This window comes from Budorcas taxicolor, chromosome 4 (genome assembly GCF_023091745.1).
Source record: "Budorcas taxicolor isolate Tak-1 chromosome 4, Takin1.1, whole genome shotgun sequence".
Classification (NCBI taxonomy): domain Eukaryota; kingdom Metazoa; phylum Chordata; class Mammalia; order Artiodactyla; family Bovidae; genus Budorcas; species Budorcas taxicolor.
In genome coordinates, this window is record NC_068913.1 from 3060136 (window position 1) to 3080268 (window position 20133).

Consider the following 20133-nt stretch of genomic DNA (forward strand, 5'->3'; position numbering starts at 1 on the left):
TTGTAGACTTTTGGATTGCAGCCATTCTGACTGGTGTGAAGTGGTACCTCATTGTGGTCTTGATTTGCATTTCTCTAATAATGAGTGACGTTGAGCATCTTTTCTTGTGTTTGTTAGCCATCCGTATGTCTTCTTTAGAGAAATGTCTATTTAGTTCTTTGGCCTATTTTTTGATTGGGTGGTTTATTTTTCTGGAATTGAGCTGCATAAGTTGCTTGTATATTTTTGAGATTCGTTGTTTGTCAGTTGTTTCATTTGCTATTATTTTCTCCCATTCAGAACGCTGTCTTTTCACCTTGCTTATAGTTTCCTTTGCTGTGCAGAAGCTTTTAATTTTAATTAGATCCCATTTGTTTATTTTTGCTTTTATTTCCAGAAATCTGGGAGGTGGATCATAGAGGATCCTGCTGTGATTTATGTCGGAGAGTGTTTTGCCTATGTTCTCCTCTAGGAGATTTATAGTTTCTGGTCTTATGTTTAGATCTTTAACCCATTTTGAGTTTATTTTTGTGTGCGGTGTTAGAAAGTGATCTAGTTTCATTCTTTTCAAGTGGTTGACCAGTTTTCCCAGCACCACTTGCTAAAGAAATTCTTGGAAAAGTACAACTTTCCAAAACTGAGCCAGGAAGAAATAGAAAATCTTAACAGACCCATCACAAACATGGAAATTGAAACTGTAATCAGAAATCTTCCAGCAAACCAAAGCCCAGGTCCAGATAGCTTCACAGCTGAATTCTACCAAAAATTTTGAGAAGAGCTAACACCTATCCTACTGAAAACTCTTCCAGAAAATTGCAGAGGAAGGTAAACTTCCAAATTCTTTCTATGAGGCCATGCAGTATTTTTAAAATAACACAGTTTTTTGCCTTTTCTCACTTCTGGGGACTCTGTCTTCTCTTGTTACATCTCTCATTTGTAACCACTCAGTCTTGTTCTCCTTTGTGGTTACCAGAAAGCCCACTCCTCTGTGACAGAGCTTTCCCTGGCACTGAGTTCCCTTTTTACCCTGTGCATTTGCATGTATGATGCACCTTGATCCATTCCCTACAAATCAAACGTTGCCTCAAAGTAATAGTCATGCTACTACCAAATAAAACAACAGTGAATTACTTCTATAGAGAGAATGATTTAAAGGCTTTGAAACATGTTTATCATTCAAGACAATAGATTGCTTGCTTTTCACATAGAGTTTAGAAAGTGGGAAAAATGTTTTCATGATCATTATACACTGTTGGAAGATAAGAATGGATGCAACCACCAAACTAAGCATTTTTGGGTATTTTAATAAGAAAGGAAGATATTATCAAACTGTTAAGAAAGCCAGAATCGAGTAAATAAAAACCTGAAGATTGAAAATGGGTGGGTGGCTGTACAAACAGTATTTTCTCCTCCATGACACTCAGAGACATTAAAAATGCCTAGTAGACAGCAACAGGGACCAGCAGTTGGCCTTGGAAAAGCATCATGAATTTAGTGAAATGATTATCTGTGGAGCATCTGGGCCAATATGCCCCACATCTCTACTTGCTTAAAAGGATATACTGCGTACAGTTACTCGACCTGAGGAAAAAGTTAAGCATGTTGATTTGAAAATAAATTAAGCAAATGCTTGCAGCAAGTTTCTAATATGGGTGTGGTGTCTTTAGAGAAGAATAGAGCCTGGGACAAATCCAGAGATTATAAAAATCATGAAAAGGCAAAAAAAAAAAAAAAAAAGATATAACTGAGCTATTCTCAGAATTATTGTTCATGATTTAAAATATATTGATGGATGGGTGAAGACTTTCTGCATCTTTCCAATAAATAAATATGCTTGGGGCATCTGTGGGGTCTACAATTCCAGATGTTCCACCTGAAAAGAAAGCTTGGCTCCTTCACTGTTAGATAGGCTCAGATGAATAAAAATACTGTACCCAAGAGCTTTTTTGTTTATTTGTTTGTTGTGTTTTTTAGGAGACCAAATAAAGTCAGCGCAAATGATTTATAAGAAGAATAAAAGAAAACCTAAGCAGGTCAGACGGAGATACAAACTTCAAACCTTGAAGTCTTCATCAGAGGATAATCAGTAATGGATGATATTTTGAACAAGGTTCACATTTGAATTTCAGGATATTACACTGTGTCCTTCTGGGAACAGCCTCACAGACCTTGACTGGAGCCATTTTGTAAATATGTTTGTCTTAAGATGTACTGATGGCTATTTCATGTGCCTCAGGTCAGGCCTGAACTTGGACCATTGGAGACAGTAGCTGTCTACAGGTACCTGTATTTGTCTACTACAGGTATATTGAATCACACAAAGAAGAAAACAGAGAATTTATTAACCCTCATCCTCTCCTGATAGAGTTAATTTTGTTATTATTTATGTTCTGAGCACCAGAATGGCAGGATGTGTTTAATGACCCTGACAAATCTAGGGATCTTCTAACCAGCCTTTAGACCAGTGAGAGAACTGATCCTGTAGCCTGCAGGACAAGGGAAAGATGCAGAACTGACCACGCTATAGATTCAATCACTGATTTGAAACCTGGAATCAGTAGGTAGGAAGAAACTCTGAACCTTGAAAGATAAAATACAAATGAATGAACAGGAAAACTAACCTCGTCAGAAATAAATAATTCAGGAAACAAGCAATTGAAACAGTTTTCTACTTAGTACTATCAGATTCTGAAATATTATGTATCCCTATTAAAAGAATACGGTGTAATAAAATCAAAATAGAGAACTAGAAAAATATTTTCTGTAAATTAGAAGTATTGATACCAATATGTTTTTAAAGAAATTAAATGGGTTAAATAGGAGGACTGATTTAAACAATGCTATTGTCAGAGAGGGGCTTCAGTTGTGGCTCAGGCGGTAGAAGAATCCACCTGCAATGTAGGAGACCTGGGTTCAATCCCTGGGCTGAGAAGATACCCTGTAAAAGGGACCAGCTATGCTCTCCACTATTCTGACCTGGAGAATTCCACAGACTGTACAGTCCATGGGGTGGCAAAGAGTCAGACAGGACTGAGCAACTTTCACTTTCATTGTCAGGGAGGAAGAAATTTTTTCTCTGCCTTTCTAGGTTCTTCTGGCTGGTCTAAGAATTAAACTGGCATGAGGTAGATTAATGGGGAAAATCAAACAGAAGTTTAATAACATATATACATTAATACATGAGAGAGAAAGACAGAAAAATTGAGTAAAGTCACAATGGCTAAAACCCTCATCTTAAATACCACATTCAAGTAAAAACAGCAACAAAAAAGGATGTTGTGGGAAGTGGTTTGGGACTTCAAGGGGGAGAAATGTAAGTTGTATGCTTATCTATGCTGACAGCTGCCTTTCTGGACCATGTCCACTACCTACATTCTTTAGGCAGTTTAGAGGGGAGGTCAAAGATGCTTCTTGAGTCTTTGGGGGCTTGATTGTTTTCCACTTCTAATAACCCACATGCATAAGAGATATTTTGGAGTGGCAAATTTTGTCCCTACTGCCCTTGGGAACACAGAAGAAATTAATCAGGAGATGGGGATATGAACACATATAATGAAGTGTAGAAGCTAGAAAATAAAATATTTGTCCACAGGAAGTCCAGAGAAGGAAAAAAAAATAATGGAAACCAAAATAATAATAATGATCTCAGGATACTACTGAGAGGGACAGTGAGCTTTCAACATGAAAGGCCAAGGCAGGCAGAGCATAAAGAATGAAAAATAGTCCACAGGTACAGGTAAAATTTCAAATTTATAAGATTAGAAATAGGGAGATGTAATTTTACTCAAAGACAGGGAAAGACAGCATAAAGAATGGGTTGTTTGAATATCTGAAAGAAAATTAAAAATTATTAGGTAAAGTGGCATAAAGCTGGTAAAGAAATGAGATTTTTTAAAAAATGAAGAAAAAGAGAAATCCAAAAACAGTAAAAGTAAGAAAAATTACAAAGCTATGAAGAATGAGGAAGTGAATGTATTTTCAGTTACAAAGCAAGTGCTTTAAGCAAAACTGAGATGGAACAAGTCATCAAATGACAAACTATGAAAAGTATAGACATGTCTGGGATGGCAAAACATGACTGTCTCTTTTCCATAATGATTAATGTTTCTCTTGAGATTCTTGAAATTCTTGGAACATTAAGCTGTGAGCTGACAACCACAGCAAGTGAGTACTTCCTTGAAGATGGCACTGATGTTAACAATTTTATCTGCTTTCTTGGTTAGGTGTTCTGGGAAGTAAATTTGTCAGGTGTAATAGTTGACATCATGGATGAATGGAATTGAGTTGGTATGCAAATATATTGTGCTCTAAGTATGTCCACATTTAAAAATGTCCTGTTAGCTTCAAAGCATTCAACAACCAATATATATCATTCCTCAATGTGTCTGAACTGTCATTCCTGGTAACACTTACCCTTTGGACAGTTTAGTCAGTCAGTCGTGTCACACTGTTTGTGACCCCATGGACTACAGCCAAAGCCTGTCAGGCCTCCCTGGAGCTTGCTCAGACTCATGTCCATTGAGTCAATGATGCCATCCCAACTATCTCATCCACTGTCGTCCCCTTCTCCTCCTGCCTTCAATCTTTCCCAGCACCAGGGTCTTTTCCAATAAGTCAGTTCTTTGCATCAGATGGCCAAAGGACTAGAGCTTCACTTTCAGATCAGTCCTTCCAACGAATATTCAGTGCTGATTTCCTTTAGGATTGACTGGTCTGATCTCCTTGCAGTCCCAGGGATTCTCAAGAGTTTTCTCCAACACCACACAGATTAAAAGCATCAGTTCTTCAGCTCTCAGCTTTCTTTTATTAAGGTCCAACTGTCACATCTATACATGACTACTGGAAAAACCAAAGCTTTGACTAGATGGACCTTCATCAGTAAAGTAATGTTTCTCTGCTTTTTAATATGCCATCTATGTGGTCATAGCTTTTCATCTAATGAGCAAGCATATTTTAATTTCATGGCTGCAGTCACCATCTGCAGTGGTTTTTGGAGCCCAAGAAAGTAAAATCTGTCACTGGTTCCATTGTTTCACCATCTATTTGTCATGAAGTGACAGGATTAGATACCATGATATTAATTTTCTTTTTTTTTTTTAATTTTTATTTTTACTTTATTTTACTTTACAATACTGTATTGGTTTTGCCATACATTGACATGAATCCTCCATGGGTGTGCATGAGTTCCCAAACATGAACCCCCCTCCCACCTCCCACCCCATATCATCTCTCTGGATCATCTCCGTGCACCAGCCACAAGCATCCTGTATCCTGCATCAAACATAGACTGGCGATTCGTTTCTTACATGATAGTATACATGTTTCAATGCCATTCTCCCAAATCATCCCACCCTCTCCCACAGAGTCGAAAAGTCCGCTCTACACAGCTGTGTCTCTTTTGCTGTCTCGTATACAGGGCCATCATTACCATCTTTCTAAATTCCATATGCATGTGTTAGTATACTGTATTGGTGTTTTTCTTTTTGGCTTACTTCACTCGGTATAATCGGCTCCAGTTTCATCCATCTCATTAGAACTTATTCAAATGTATTCTTTTTAATGGCTGAGAAATGCTCCATTATGTATATGTACCACAGCTTTCTTATCCATTCATCTGCTGATGGACATCTAGGTTGTTTCCATGTCCTGGCTATTATAAACAGTGCTGCGATGAACATTGGGGTACATGTGTCTCTTTCAATTCTGGTTTCCTCGGTGTGTATGCCCAGCAGTGGGATTGCTGGGTCATAAGGCAGTTCTCTTTGCAATTGTTTAAGGAATCTCCACACTGTTCTCCATAGTGGCTGTACTAGTTTGCATTCTCATGAACAGTGCAAGAGGATTCCCTTTTTTCCACACCCTCTCCAGCGTTTATTGCTTGCAGACTTTTGGATCGCAGCCATTCTGACTGGTGTGAAGTGGTACCTCATTGTGGTCTTGATTTGCATGTCTCTAATAATGAGTGATGTTGAGCATCTTTTCATGTGTTTGTTAGCCATCTGTATTTCTTCTTTGGAGAAATGTCTATTTAGTTCTTTGGCCTATTTTTTGATTGGGTCGTTTATTTTTCTGGAATTGAGCTGTATAAGTTGCTTGTATATTTTTGAGATTCGTTGTTTGTCAGTTGCATCCTTTGTTATTATTTTCTCCCATTCAGAAGGCTGTCTTTTCACCTTGCTTATATTTTAAGCCAGCTTTTTCACGTTCCTCTCTAACTTTCTTCAGGACACTCTCTAGTTCCTCTGTGCTTTCTGCCTTAAAGGTTGTGTCATCTGAATATGGCATCACCGACTTGATGCACATGAGTTTGGATGAACTCCAGGATTTGGTGATGGACAGGGAGGCCTGGCGTGCTGTGATTCACGTGGTCGCAAAGAGTCGGATACGACTGAGCCACTGAACTGAACTGACTGAAGAAAAGATATTTTGATTTTGAACTTCATAAGACAACTGATAATGCCACATGAGTTGAAAACACTTCCAGTACAAAGGAAAAGATGGATTTTTCATAAATATATTTGCAGACTTTTGGTGACCGAGAGCCCTGTATTTTTTGAGAGGTGTGGAGGGCAGAAATAAGTTACAATAAGAAGCACAATTTTAAGTCCCCATTTCCACATAAAACAACTACAATAGAAATCAAACTACTCCAACCTACAGGAATTTATATATAATTTATTATATGTATGTTACATTACTTTCTTAAGAAAAATGGTAAAGAATCATATTTGCATTATATTATAATATCCCTTCGATTCACATGCATTATTTTTATAGTTATGTTATTATTGTATTATTTTAATGACAAATTCTTATTAAATGACTTGAATTGTTCATATTTCTTTGAGCTATATAAGTAGTATCTGAGACTTAGAGAACCAAATCAGGAAAACACAGATCCAAATAGATACAATAACACATTAAAAGTTCCATTAATGGTCATGAGATGTATAGTGCACCGCTGGAGCAGTTTTCCTTATCTGCTAGCTCAGAAGGTTTCTTTATACATAATTTTCTATAAAGACCTGGTGGAGGTAGCGGAATCTGCTTAGTACAAATAAATCTTGTACATCCTTCAGTCTCTTATCGCCTGAGTTTTTTTTTTTTTTTTTTTCCACTACAATGGTGGAAAATTAGAAAGACAGAAAAATGCTAGTGGACAGATATATAAATAGACACATCAGTAAGTGGACAAATAAAGTGATATTGGATATCTAGAGAGGTAAATGGTTAGATATGCACATAGATAAATAGATAATCAGTTCATGTATAACATATATAGTAAAGATAATTGCAAACTCTTTGAGGATTAGAACTGAGTGGTTGCAGAAAAGAGTTAAATCAAACCATCAGTTTGTTCCCTTTCTGTAAGAAAATATGTATGGCACCTTCACTTTTAAAGGTTAATTCAGTACAATATAGAATTGGATGTTGTGTGCTTTTTTTCTTTCAACATCAAATAATATTTCATTTTTCTTATTTGTTTGGTCTCTGATGTGTGGTATCATATATTTGTTATTCTTTTTCTTCTATAGTTAAGGTGTCTTTTTTGTTGTTTTTTTAACCCTGGTTTGTTTTTTTTTTTTTACATTTTCTTTATATTTTTAGTTCTATTTAAGCTATATGGGATATTCCTAAGTGTGTGTGTTTTGGTATTTATTCTGCTTGATGCTCTCTGAGCTTCTTGGATTTGTAATTTGGTGTCTATCACTGATTTAGAGATGTATTTGGACATTATTTCAAATATTTCTTCTGCTCTGTTCCACCTATTTATGATATTTCAATTTCATGTATGATAAACCATTTGAAATTCCCCAATGGTTCTTGAATGTTTTGTATTTATGTGGATTTTTCCTCATGCTTTCTTCTCTTGGTATTTCTGTTTGAGAAGTTTCTATTAACATATCATCAAGTTCAATGACTTATTTCCCTCATCCATGTCCATTCTACTGATGAGTCTATCAAAGGCATGCTTTCTTTTATTTTTCTATCAATTAAATTCATTTATTTTTAATCAGAGGATAATTGCTTTACAGTATTTTGCTTGTTTCTGACAAACATCAACATGAATCTCTTTTAAAGTAATGATTTTTATTTCTAGCATATTTTTTATTTTTTTTCTTAAAGTTACCTCATTGTATGTGTGTTTTTTTCATACTGTTTACTTTTCCTAGTAGAGCCAATAGCCTGTTAATTCTAGTTATTTTGAATTTTGTGTTGATATCCAACATTTGAGTCAGATTCTTAATAATAGCTTTATCTCTTTTTTGCTTTATCTTGGCATTTGACGTACATTTTTTTTCTCTATTGGAAGTCAGACAATGTTTTGTTAGGTAACAGGAACTGAGGTACATAGGCCTTTAGTATGGGGATTTATATTTTTCCTGCTGGGATGCTTTTGAATTGTGGTGTTGGAGAAGACTCTTGAGAGCCCCTTGGACCACAAGGAGATCCAACCAATCCATCCTAAAGGAGACCAGTCCTGGGTGTTCACTGAAAGGACTGATGTTGAAGCTGAATCTCCAATACTTTGGCCATCTCATACAAAGAGTTGTCTCATTGGAAAACACTCTGATGCTGGGAGGGGCTGGGGGCAGGAGGAGAAGGGGACGACAGAGGATGAGATGGCTGGATGTCATTACCGACTTGATAGACATGAGTTTGAGTAAACTCCAGGAGATGGTGGTGATGGACAGGGAGGTCTGGTGTGCTGCAATTCATGGGGTCACAAAGAGTCAGATACGACTGAGTGACTGAACTGAACTGAACTGAAAGCTCACTATAGTTGAAGGTGGTAGAGGCTTAAGCGTCAGATTCTAAGTGTCTTTTTAAAATTTTCTCTGTTTGCTTAGGGTTTCTTTAGGCACTCTTCCCCGGAGTCAGCACCTTTCAGCCCTAACAACAATCCTCTATGGTCACATTGGAGCCTTGGTGGTGCTGCAGGACTTTGGGGTGGGGGTGGAGCATTCTATAATCTTCTGATTGATCTCAATGCCTTGTTTATACCTTAGTTTAGCTTCCCACCAATCACTCTTTCACTCCTAGTCCCTGCCAGGACTGCAGGTTTCCCAGTCTATTTCCTTGAAGACCTGATCTCTGTTAGATGAGACAGAGGCTAAAGCAGGCTGGACGGAAATGAATGTCCTATCCCCATGGCAGTTAAGGTTCTGGAAGTCTTCTTCCTGGAAATGCAGGTCTCTATTGTGGAGAAGCCCACTCCAGTACTCTTGCCTGGAAAATTCCACGGATGGAGGAGCCTGGAAGGCTGCAGTCCATGGGGTCATGAAGAGTCAGACACGACTGAAGCGACTTAGCAGCAGTAGCAGCAGCATTGTGGAGAAGACTCTGGGCCTCTTTCACAGTGGTTGTTCCTTTCCATCTCTTTCCAGAGCCAAGAGAGTACTGTCTTCACAGCCTCACTGTGGAAATCTGGTGGGATTCCTGGAGGTACAGATATCACTTTCTATGAGTTTCTTAGGCTCATGCTGTCCATACTCATCTCCAGCAATTCATCAAACTTGACACTTAAGTGCCCTTACCAGCGTCTGACTCCAGCAGCTTCTCTTCTAATATGCAGATCTCAACTATCTCCCTGGTACACTTATCTAGCATATTTGGGTGTGCCATTTTATCTTGGGAACTTAGCTGTCTCCTGCAATCAAGGAAAACCATTGATTTTTATGCTGTCCAGCTTTTTCATTGTAAGAGTGGGAGTGAGATTACACACTCTTTATGAGTTTTTTGTTCAGTCATTACATCATATCTGACTCTTTGTGACGCCATGAGCTGCAATATGCCAGACTTCCCTTTCTTCACCATCTCCTGCAGTATGCTCAAACTCAAGTCCATTGAATCAGTGATACTATCTAACTATCTCATATCCTCTGTCACCCCTTTCTTTTGCCTTCAATCTTTTCCAGCATTAGGGTCTTTTCCAATGAGTCATCTCTTTGTATCAGGTGGCCAAAGTATTGCAGCTTCAGCTTCAGCAACAGTCCTTCCAATGAATATCCAGGGTTGACTTCCTTCATTGACTGGTTTGATCTCCTTGCTGTCAAAGGGGGCCACAACCGTGGCAGGAGGGCTGGAGCTGGAGCAGAGTGTAGGTGAGAGTGTATGCTGGAGTCATCTTGGCAGGTCAACTGGAGTGCAGGTTGCCTCTGCTCTGGGCCTGGAAGCGAGTAAGTTGTATATGTGTTTTTTAAGAGCAGAGTCTCAGTTTCTTAGACCACTCCGGTTTTTCAAGTCATAAGCCCTACTGTTTTTTAAGGAGGCTGGATTTATCAGTGCTGCACTCCAGAGCTGATGTGCCCTATGTGAGGCTTGAACTCGTTGCTTCTTGGTGAGGACCTCCACACTTGTGATATCCCCTTCATTTTTGGGCTGCTTACTGGGGATGTGGGTCCTGACTAGATTGAGTCTCTGCCCCTCCTACCTATTTCAATGTACATTTTTTCTTCATGTCCTTAACTGTAGAAAAGGGAGGGCATTGGTCCAAAGACCTACTTCCCCTTCAACAGCCATCGGCAAGACCTTTTATAGATATAGGGAGAAGGCTGCTTTCAGAAACAGCACATTCATCTCTGATAGTCATCTTGAAATTGTCATCAGTTATCTGACCAGAGTCAATGTAACTGTTAAAGGTATAGTTAATCTTTAGTTCCAGGGTTTTTTTTTTTTTTTCCATTTCCTTGAGGTTGATTCAATTGTGGCAGATTATGTCATGGCTACAGTCTAGTCCTCTTGTGGCTAACTTCTTCCACCAGGTGGAGGTCTCAGTGTCTGTAAGACAGGTCACAGGATATGGCTCAGAATATTATCCATAGCCCTTGAGAAAGAACTAAAGTCCTTGACTTTTCTTAATGACTAAGCTATTATTATCCTGAAAGATGATGCTGTGAAAGTGCTGCATTCAATATGCCAGCAAGTTTGGAAAACTCAGCAGTGCCCACAGGACTGGAAAAGGTCAGTTTGCATCCCAATTCCAAAGAAAGACAATGCCAAAGAATGCTCAAACTACCAGGCATTTGCACTCATCTCACATGCTGGTAAAGTAATGCTCAAAATTCTCCAAGCCAGACTTCAGCAATACGTGAACCGTGAACTCCCTGATGTTCAAGCTTGTTTTAGAAAAGGCAGAGGAACCAGAGATCAAATTGCCAACATCCGCTGGATCATGGAAAAAGCAAGGGAGTTCCAGAAAAAACATATATTTCTGCTTTATTGACTATGCCAAAACCTTTGACTGTGTGGATCACAATAAACTGTGGAAAATTCTGAAAGAGATGGGAATACCAGACCACCTGACCTGCCTCTTGAGAAATGTGTATGCAGGTCAGGAAGCAACAGTTAGAACTGGACATGGAAGAACAGACTGGTTCCAAATAGGAAAAGGAGAATGTCAAGGCTGTATATTGTCACCCTGCTTATTTAACTTATATGCAGAGTACATCATAAGAAACGCTGGACTGGAGGAAACACAAGCTGGAATCAAGATTGCTGGGAGAAATATCAATAACCTAAGATATGCAGATGACACCACCCTTATGGCAGAAAGTGAAGAGGAACTAAGAAGCCTCTTGATGAAAGTGAGAGGAGAGTGAAAAAGTGGGCTTAAAGCTCAACAATCAGAAAACGAAGATCATGGCATCTGGTCCCATCAGTTCATGGGAAATCAATAGGGAAACAGTAGAAACAGTGTCAGACTTTATTTTTTGGGGCTCCAAAATCACTGCAGATGGTGACTGCAGCCATGAAATTAAAAGATGCTTACTCCTTGGAAGAAAAGTTATTACTAACCTAGATAGCATATTCAAAAGCATAGACATTACTTTGCCAACTAAGGTCCGTCTAGTCAAGGCTATGGTTTTTCCTGTGGTCATGTATGGATGATAGAGTTGGACTGTGAAGAAGGCTGAGCGCTGAAGAATTGATGGTTTTGAACTGTGGTGTTGGAGACGACTCTTGATGGTCCCTTGGACTTCAAGGAGATCCAACCAGTCCATTCTGAAGGAGATCAACCCTGGGATTTCTTTGCAAGGAATGATGCTAAAGCTGAAGTTCCAGTACTTTGGACACCTCATGTGAAGACTTGACTCATTGGAAAAGACTCTGATGCTGGGAGAGATTGGGGGCAGGAGGAGAACGGGACGACCGAGGATGAGATGGCTGGATGGCATCACAGACTCGATGGACGTGAATCTGAGTGAACTCTGGGAGATGGTGATGGACAGGGAGGCCTGGCATGCTGAGATTCATGGGGTGGCAAAGAGTCGGACACGACTGAGCAACTGAACTGAACTGAACTGAAGTTATTATTATTTAGCTGTGTTAGACTGTTTTCCTTTGTTTCTGTATTTTTCTCACTCCCCTGATTAAAGTTATTCTTTGGCTAAAGTTATTCCACAAACAAAAGGCAGCAGCGATCATGGCAGAAGGCAAGGGAAATAGAGTTCTGTTACATTTCAGTTGTAGTTTTGGTATGTCTGTAGGAGGATGTGAGCTCAAAGTATTCCTACTCCACTATATTGTTCTTGCTTCATTTCTTTCTTTCTTTCTTTTTTTTTTTTTTGATGGTGTGGATGGGATCATCCATCACCTTGGATAAGCAGAACACTTGGCAATAGACAGTCTCAACCATGTGCATTAATTTCTGGTATGTATAGCTGTCAGCAGGTGGAATCCTTGGAGCCCATGGGAAGCTGTGGCTCCTCAGGCTCAGGGGGAGAAGTCTCCCTGAGGCTATGCTTAAGCACATCCCTTCTAATGGGAACAAAGTTGGTCCCATTTCTAGCTGCCAGGCAAGCAAACCAGGATTAATCCTTGATGGATTTTTTGGGATATTTCTGATTGCTTATCTTCACATGTGAAAATTTGTTATTTTATCTAATGTTCATCCTACTCCCTCTCCTGAACCTCAGTGGGAAATAAATCCTCTGTCTCTCAGCCTCCTTTGCAGCTCAGTCAACAGGGCCACATCCTGGTACTCTGCATTAGGACTAGTGACACCTGGGTGAGGACAGCCCAGTATCCTACTCCTCTTGGTGTTTTGAGTGGATTCTGGGAGGAGTGAGCCTCCTGAAACACCAGCGGTAGCTAAATGGGAGACAGGAGCAGGGTGAGACCCACAGCATGGTGTCCCACCCTTGTCTGCCATGGCAGTCATTCTCTCCACATACTACCTTAATCACCTAACTTGAGGCATTATTTCTGCTTGTGTAGCAGCCAACATGGTTGTCAAGGTGACTCTTTACAACAGTTGATATAGCTGTGAAATGATGAAAATGACTCCACATGGAACCAATAATTAAAAAAAAAATAACATTTCTGAGCTCATATATTTATGACCTTATATTGTCCATGGGATTCTGCAGGCAAGAATATTAACTCATTGGAAATGGCCCTTATGCTGGGAAAGATTGAGGACAAGGAGAAGGGGTGACAGGATGAGATGGTTAGATAGCATCACTGATTCAACGGACATGAATTTAAGTAAATTCTGCATGATAGTAGAGGACAGAGGAACATGGTATGTTGTAGTTCATGGCATCACAAAGAGTCAGACATGACTTAGTGACTGAGCAACAGCAATGACAACAAATATTTATGGCAAAGAAGGACAAAAACCCTGGCCTACAGATTCCTAATCACCTGGGTTTCATTTACAACCAGTGGACTCTATTTTAATAATAGCAGCGTTTTTATCCACATTCTTGTCAATGTTTTACCCATCTTTCAGTGTTTGCTTTGCTTTCTTCAAGAGTCAGAAAGAGCTTCTGAAGCACTTCAACCGTGTGGGAATAATATAATTTTCATTTTAAAAAATAGAACATTTTCTGCCAAATATAAACTAAGATGGTTATGTGACTATATTTTGTCTTTAACAAATAAAGTAACAAAATGAAATGAGGGTAAATAACATATATATGTTATATATATCCCATGCTTGAAAATCTAATATATAAAACTATGAAAATTTCTCATCTTATAATTCACCACTTATAAAACAGAATGCCAACTTTTGAGCCTAACAAAAATAAACATTTGTTTTACATATTTTTTATTAAATTAAAAATAGTTAATTCAAAAATAAACTTATTTTAGGAACAAAAATATGTTGCACAAATCTTAGATTAAAATTATGACTGATATGATAAAATCAAATCATTTTACACAAGACTCAGGAAAAGCTTAACTATTTAAATTAACATAAAGTAACACAAAGAGCAAGTATGCTTTTATTTACTTATTTAAAAAAAATTTCTTTTTTTTAATTTTATTTGTACTTTATTTTACTTTACAATATTGTATTGGTTTTGCCATACATTGACATGAATCTGCCATGGGTGTATACGAGCTCCCAATCCTGAATCCCCCTCCCACCTCCCACCCCATATCATCTCTCCGGATCATCCCCGTGCACCAGCCCCAAGCATCCTGTATCCTGTATCGAACAAAGATTGGCGATTCGTTTCTACATGATACTATACATTTTTTGATGCCATTCTCCCGAATCATCCCACCCTCTCCCTCTCCCTCAGAGTCCAAAAGTCCGTTCTATACATCTGTGTCTCTTTTGCTCTCTCGCATACAGGGTCATCATTACCATCTTTCTAAATTCCATATGTATGTGTCAGTATACTGTATTGGTGTTTTTCTTTCTGGCTTGCTTCACTGTATAATCGGCTCCAGTTTAAAAAAAAAAAAAAGTCAGAAAAGTTCCAACTAACAGGGAAAAGGGATAATGATGTTATTAGACGTGACCCACAAAGCTGTCTATGACATGGGCACAGTATTCTGGGTGTTTTGAAGTGACCCTGACCCTGGACTCTCTTCTTGGCCCTTAGGGAACAGAAAGCACAGGTGGAGGAGGGCATCATTTTAGATGTGGACGGGTGGTGAAGGAGGAACCTCCACCAGGAAGGGTACCTGCACAGCAGCTGGGACAGGACATAGCAGTGTGCTGTATATTTTTATGGCTCAGACTGAGTGAGGAGACCACAACTCCAGTTCAGGGGGTGGAACCTACTGCAGCAACTTCTGCTAAATCCATCCATGGACAAGAATCATGTGTATAAACCAGGCCCTCACCTAAGAGGAACTCTACCCACAGTGCTAGTGATTAATGAACAGCTATGAGAAATCCACGTATTCTGAGGAAATCCAGTATCTGGATACTTATTCCCAATAAATACAATCAGATAAAAGATAATCTTGTGATTTATAAAAAAAAATACTGCAGAATAGGCAAAAAAAGTGATTTATCATTATTGAACAAAAGGCTATCTGTAAAAATAATTTAATCTCAGACATCATGAAATTATTTCAGCAAACCATTTACTCCCTTGAAATAAACTAGAAGGAGTCACAATCCCTTCAGATACTAAGCACAATCCCTTCAGATACTAAGGAAGGATAATTTCAGGTATAAAGAAAGTATAGTCCAACAAATGCAAATCAGATGGGAGGAACGATTAAAAGCTCAGGCCAACAGATCCAGTAAGAGAAGAGGGGTACATGGAAGCAGGAAAATCAAGAAAAAGTTGAAAGTCCTCATGAGATGACACCATCTTATGGCAGAAAGTGAAGAACTAAAAAGCCTCTTGATGAAAGTGAAAGAGGAGAGTAAAAAAGTTGGCTTAAAACTCAACATTCAGAAAACTAATATCATGGCATCTGGCCCCATCACTTCATGGCAAATAGATGGGGAAACAGTGGCTGACTTTATTTTGGGGGCTCCAAAATCACTGCAGATGGTGACTGTGGCCATGAAATTAAAAGATCCTTGTTCCTTGGACAAAAAGTTATGACCAACCTAGACAGCATATTAAAAAGCAGAGTCATTACTTTGCCAACAAAGGTCAGTCTAGTCAAAGCTATGATTTTTCCCATAGTCATGTATGGATGTGAGAGTTGGACTGTGAAGAAAGCTGAGCACCAAAGAATTGATGGTTTTGAACTGTGGTGTTGGAGAAGACTCTTGAGAGTCCCTTGGACTGCAAGGAGATCCAACCAGATCATCCTAAAGAAAATCAGTCCTGAATATCCACTGGAAGGACTGATGCTGAAGCTGAAACTCCAATAATTTGGCTACCTAGTGTGATGAACTGACTCATTTGAAAAGACTGTGATGCTGGGAAAAATCGAAGGCAGAAGGAGAAGGGGATGACAGAGAATGAGATGTTTGTGTGGCATCACCGACTCAATGGACAAGAGTTTGAGTCAACTCCGGACGTTGGTAATGGACAGGGAGGCCTGGTGTGTTGCAGTCCATGGGGTCGCAAAGAGTGGGACATAACTGAGGACTGAACTGAACTGAATAGTAGTTTAATTGCTCAGTCACATCTGACTCTTGCGACCCCGCAAACTGTAGCCTGCCAGGCTCCCCTGTCCGTGGGATTCTCCATGCAAGAATGATGGAGTGGGCTGCCATTTCCTTCTCCAGGGAATAGAGCTTTATACATATCATGGTATATTTCTTTGCCTATCTTCATTTGTACTCCAATCCCATGATTTTAATACCCACACATAGGTATTGCATCCCATACATAGGTATAAATTACTTTGGTTAAATGAAGAGTTAACGTTGGTGGTTTTAATTTTTTCAGTGTTTTTCCAGGGGTTGGATTCTATCACCATGTGACTTACTCTGAGGGTAGGGTGTCTTGTCCTTCCTGGACGTAGACTGTGATGCTCCCCTTGCTGCCCAGTTCTAACGATGAGTCCCTGTGTTCCAGGTCACTTTGTTCCTATCACTAATGCTCCTAGTTATCTCCCAACCCAAGTCTTCAGCTTTCTTTGGTGCAACAAGGAACAACTTTTTGGTTCTTTCCCTTGCCTCCCATTTGCCACACACACCCAGCAGAAGAGTAGCTCAAGAATACTGCTCAGAATCTCTGCATGATTCTGCCCTTCGCAGTTACTGCAATAGTCTGTGAAAAAGTGCCTCCCTTTATCCTAGAGTCTCAAATGGGATGACATCTAAAAGCACCTCTGATTTCACATTTCTCTTCAGGACAATCCAGCCCTGTGAGGGTCTTTGATACTGCCTTGTTTTCTTACCCTTCCTCCACAAAGCTTCCTCTCCCCCATCAACCCAGCACTTTGTTCTGTAGTCTCTTGTGTCCTGACTGGAACTGTCCACTTTTCCTTCCCTTTTCCCTAAGGCTGTTCTAGCAGATGGGCTGAGGGGAGAGATAAAATGCCTTACTAATAAGGCAAATCAGGAGAATAAATGTTCTATTTATTGCACATTAAATAATTATTCAAATAAATGGTCACATTTTTCATAAATATTTTTAAAGTTTCCTATACTTTTCTTTCCCAGGTGGCACTAGTGGTAAAGAACCCACTTGCAATGAGATACAGGTTTGATCCCTGGGTTGAGAAGATCCCCTGGAGGAAGGCAGGGCAATTCACTCTAGTATTCTTGCCTGGATAATCCTATGGACAGAGAAGCCTGGTGGGCTACAGTCCATAGGGTTACAAAGAGTTGGACATAACTGAAGCAACTTAACATGCATATCCCCCATGATTTTCTTCAATTTCTCTGCAATGAGTTCCAGGTGTCCAGACCAATTTCTTCATCCGTATCCCTGATTATTGTTATTCCAGTCATGATGAAGTATAATTCAGTCTTTATCTCCTCCTGATTGATTCTAGAAAAGACATAATCATCCCCTCCTTCCCCAAGCAAATCAAGTAGGTTATAGTTTCTGAATTTGAGTGGATAAACTAGTGAAAAAGATGGTGACAGACTTACTATCTGATCTTCATTTGTTTTTTTTTTTTTTTTTTCGGTTCCTATCTATTCTGAATTCTCTGATAGGAGCTAGAAGCTACTGCTTATCCTAAAAGAGGCATTTCTCAACATCTTTCCCTGTTGACTTCAATTTTAGAAATCACCAAGGTCTAAAGATAGAATCAAAGGTGAAAAAATGGGTAAATGGAGTCCCCTTCCCTCTAAAAGGAGATTAGTGAAGCCACAGTAAGTAATCTTGGCTAGGATCCTTACATAAGATATCTCAGCTTTGGAAATTTTTCTTGCAATATTTCTCACTGAATTTTAAAGTACAGTTAGGTCATTGTGTTTGTCTCCAAGTCATAGGAATTGAGTGACAAAATTCTTTAAGTTCAGGACACAATTTAAACTTAAAAATACACTTGAGCAAAAAGTGGACCATTTACTTTCATATTAGTTATAAATATCCTCTGCATCAGCCAGAGAGTGATGAACACATTAATTCATGTTCTAGGCTTGTTGGGCTCTTGTCCTCTTCTCTGTGGTCTTGATCAAATGAAATACTTCCAGTTTGATTTTGCATAAAACTTTTAAATATAAAATGGCCTCAACTTTCAACTTACAGTATGTCCCCTACATACAAATGAGTACTTTTCTTAGTGTGTTCATAAATCCAACAAAGTTAACCTAGTTATCCAACCAACACAATTGGTTACACTATACCAATTATATCACTACTGCTTTTATGCTTCCTTTGAGACATTCTGAGCTTGAAATAAACATTGTCCACTGTATTCTATACAGTACTATACAGTAGAGTACACAAAAGCACAACCACTTGTAGAGGATGCATGCTAGACACATGAACTGACTTACATGTTTGGGCAGTGCATATTTGTATCTTTGAAGTTCTCAACTTGAAGGTTCATAATAGGTGACTTACTAAGCTAGTTTCTGAATTTTTACATAGGATTTCAGTGTATGAGCACTTATTTGTATAATTTTTCTGCGTAAACATTGATCAATAAAACCCAGGGATTTGGAAGGTATATTCTGAAGGATGATGCTTAGTATATGTGTATATGTATATATATATATATATATATATATATATATATATATATATATATATATCTGTGTATTATCATGTGTATTTAGGCTGTTTCCAAATGTGCTTTGTTCATAAAAACACTGAACTATAGCCAAAGACTTGAAAAAAAATCATATTCCTCAGCATTTTATTCTTGCTTAAGTTGATGGAATGAGGTAGGTGGAGAGAGAAAAATATAGTCAGGAGATCTAAGAATGCCTCAAAGATGAATTTATATATACGTGGTATACATATATACCACATGATTAAGTGAGGTTTTGTTTTCCAACTCTGGGGAAGACTTTTTGTGAGCTATGCTCACCACATTGAAATTCATCTTTGGAAGTGATCCTAGTTTTGGAGAAGCTGGACAGATGTGTCCTTTGACTCTTTCCTCCACAATCAAACTGTACTTCAGGGTTTACCACCCAAATGTGCTGGCACACCACCCTGAGAAACAGCAGAATTTGTCACCCAGATCTGGTGCAAAATGGATCCGATTTCCTCCCACAGACCTTTCAGAAAAGAAGTCGCCTTTGTATGAAGACCATGGGTACCAAGTATACCCTAGCAATCAAGGCCACATAAAAGAGAAACAGCAGACAAGGAGGTATGCCCACATTCCCCTGGACATCCACCACCCTGACAAGAATGTCCTATGTCTGTTTTGGAGTAAAGAGTGCAGTGCATTCACATGTCATCCCACAGAACCAAGTGGTGATACAGGACTTGACTATTAAAACTCTTTCTTCCTTTCATAAATGACTTTAAAAAGGTTGGACTCAGAGACTCAATGTAGATTTAGTCAAACTTATTTTATCCTTTGAGTCTTGCCCCTACCTACTTCTTAGGATAAACCAAGATTTGAGCATCCCAGGGTGTTTGGCTGCTTGCTAAGTCTGTGAACCAAACCTACTACTGACCTACCTCAAACAGTCTGAGTGGGAATCCCCTGGTCAATCCTGTATTTGGAAGCTGGTTACAATCTGCCATGTAGTTATTTCTGGTGGCTAAGTCTTGATTCACTTATTAAAATCTCTCTTTTAAAAGATGAAAAAGAAGTTTAGAAGTGACAACATTTAGAAGAGGAAACATTTGCTTAAAAGCAGCAGATCAGGAAAACCTTACATCAACAGTGTAGGTGGGATATCCTGGTATGCTTTCCCAGAAGGAAATTTAAGGGGCTGTATGCATTTGAGAAACATTATTACAGAAAAAAAAGGTAGAATCATGTGACTGAACATTACCTATTTCAGCACTTCTGTTTACAGAGATTTGCCAGTGGAATTGTGAAATTGATCCTTTCTGTGTTACCTTTGCTGTC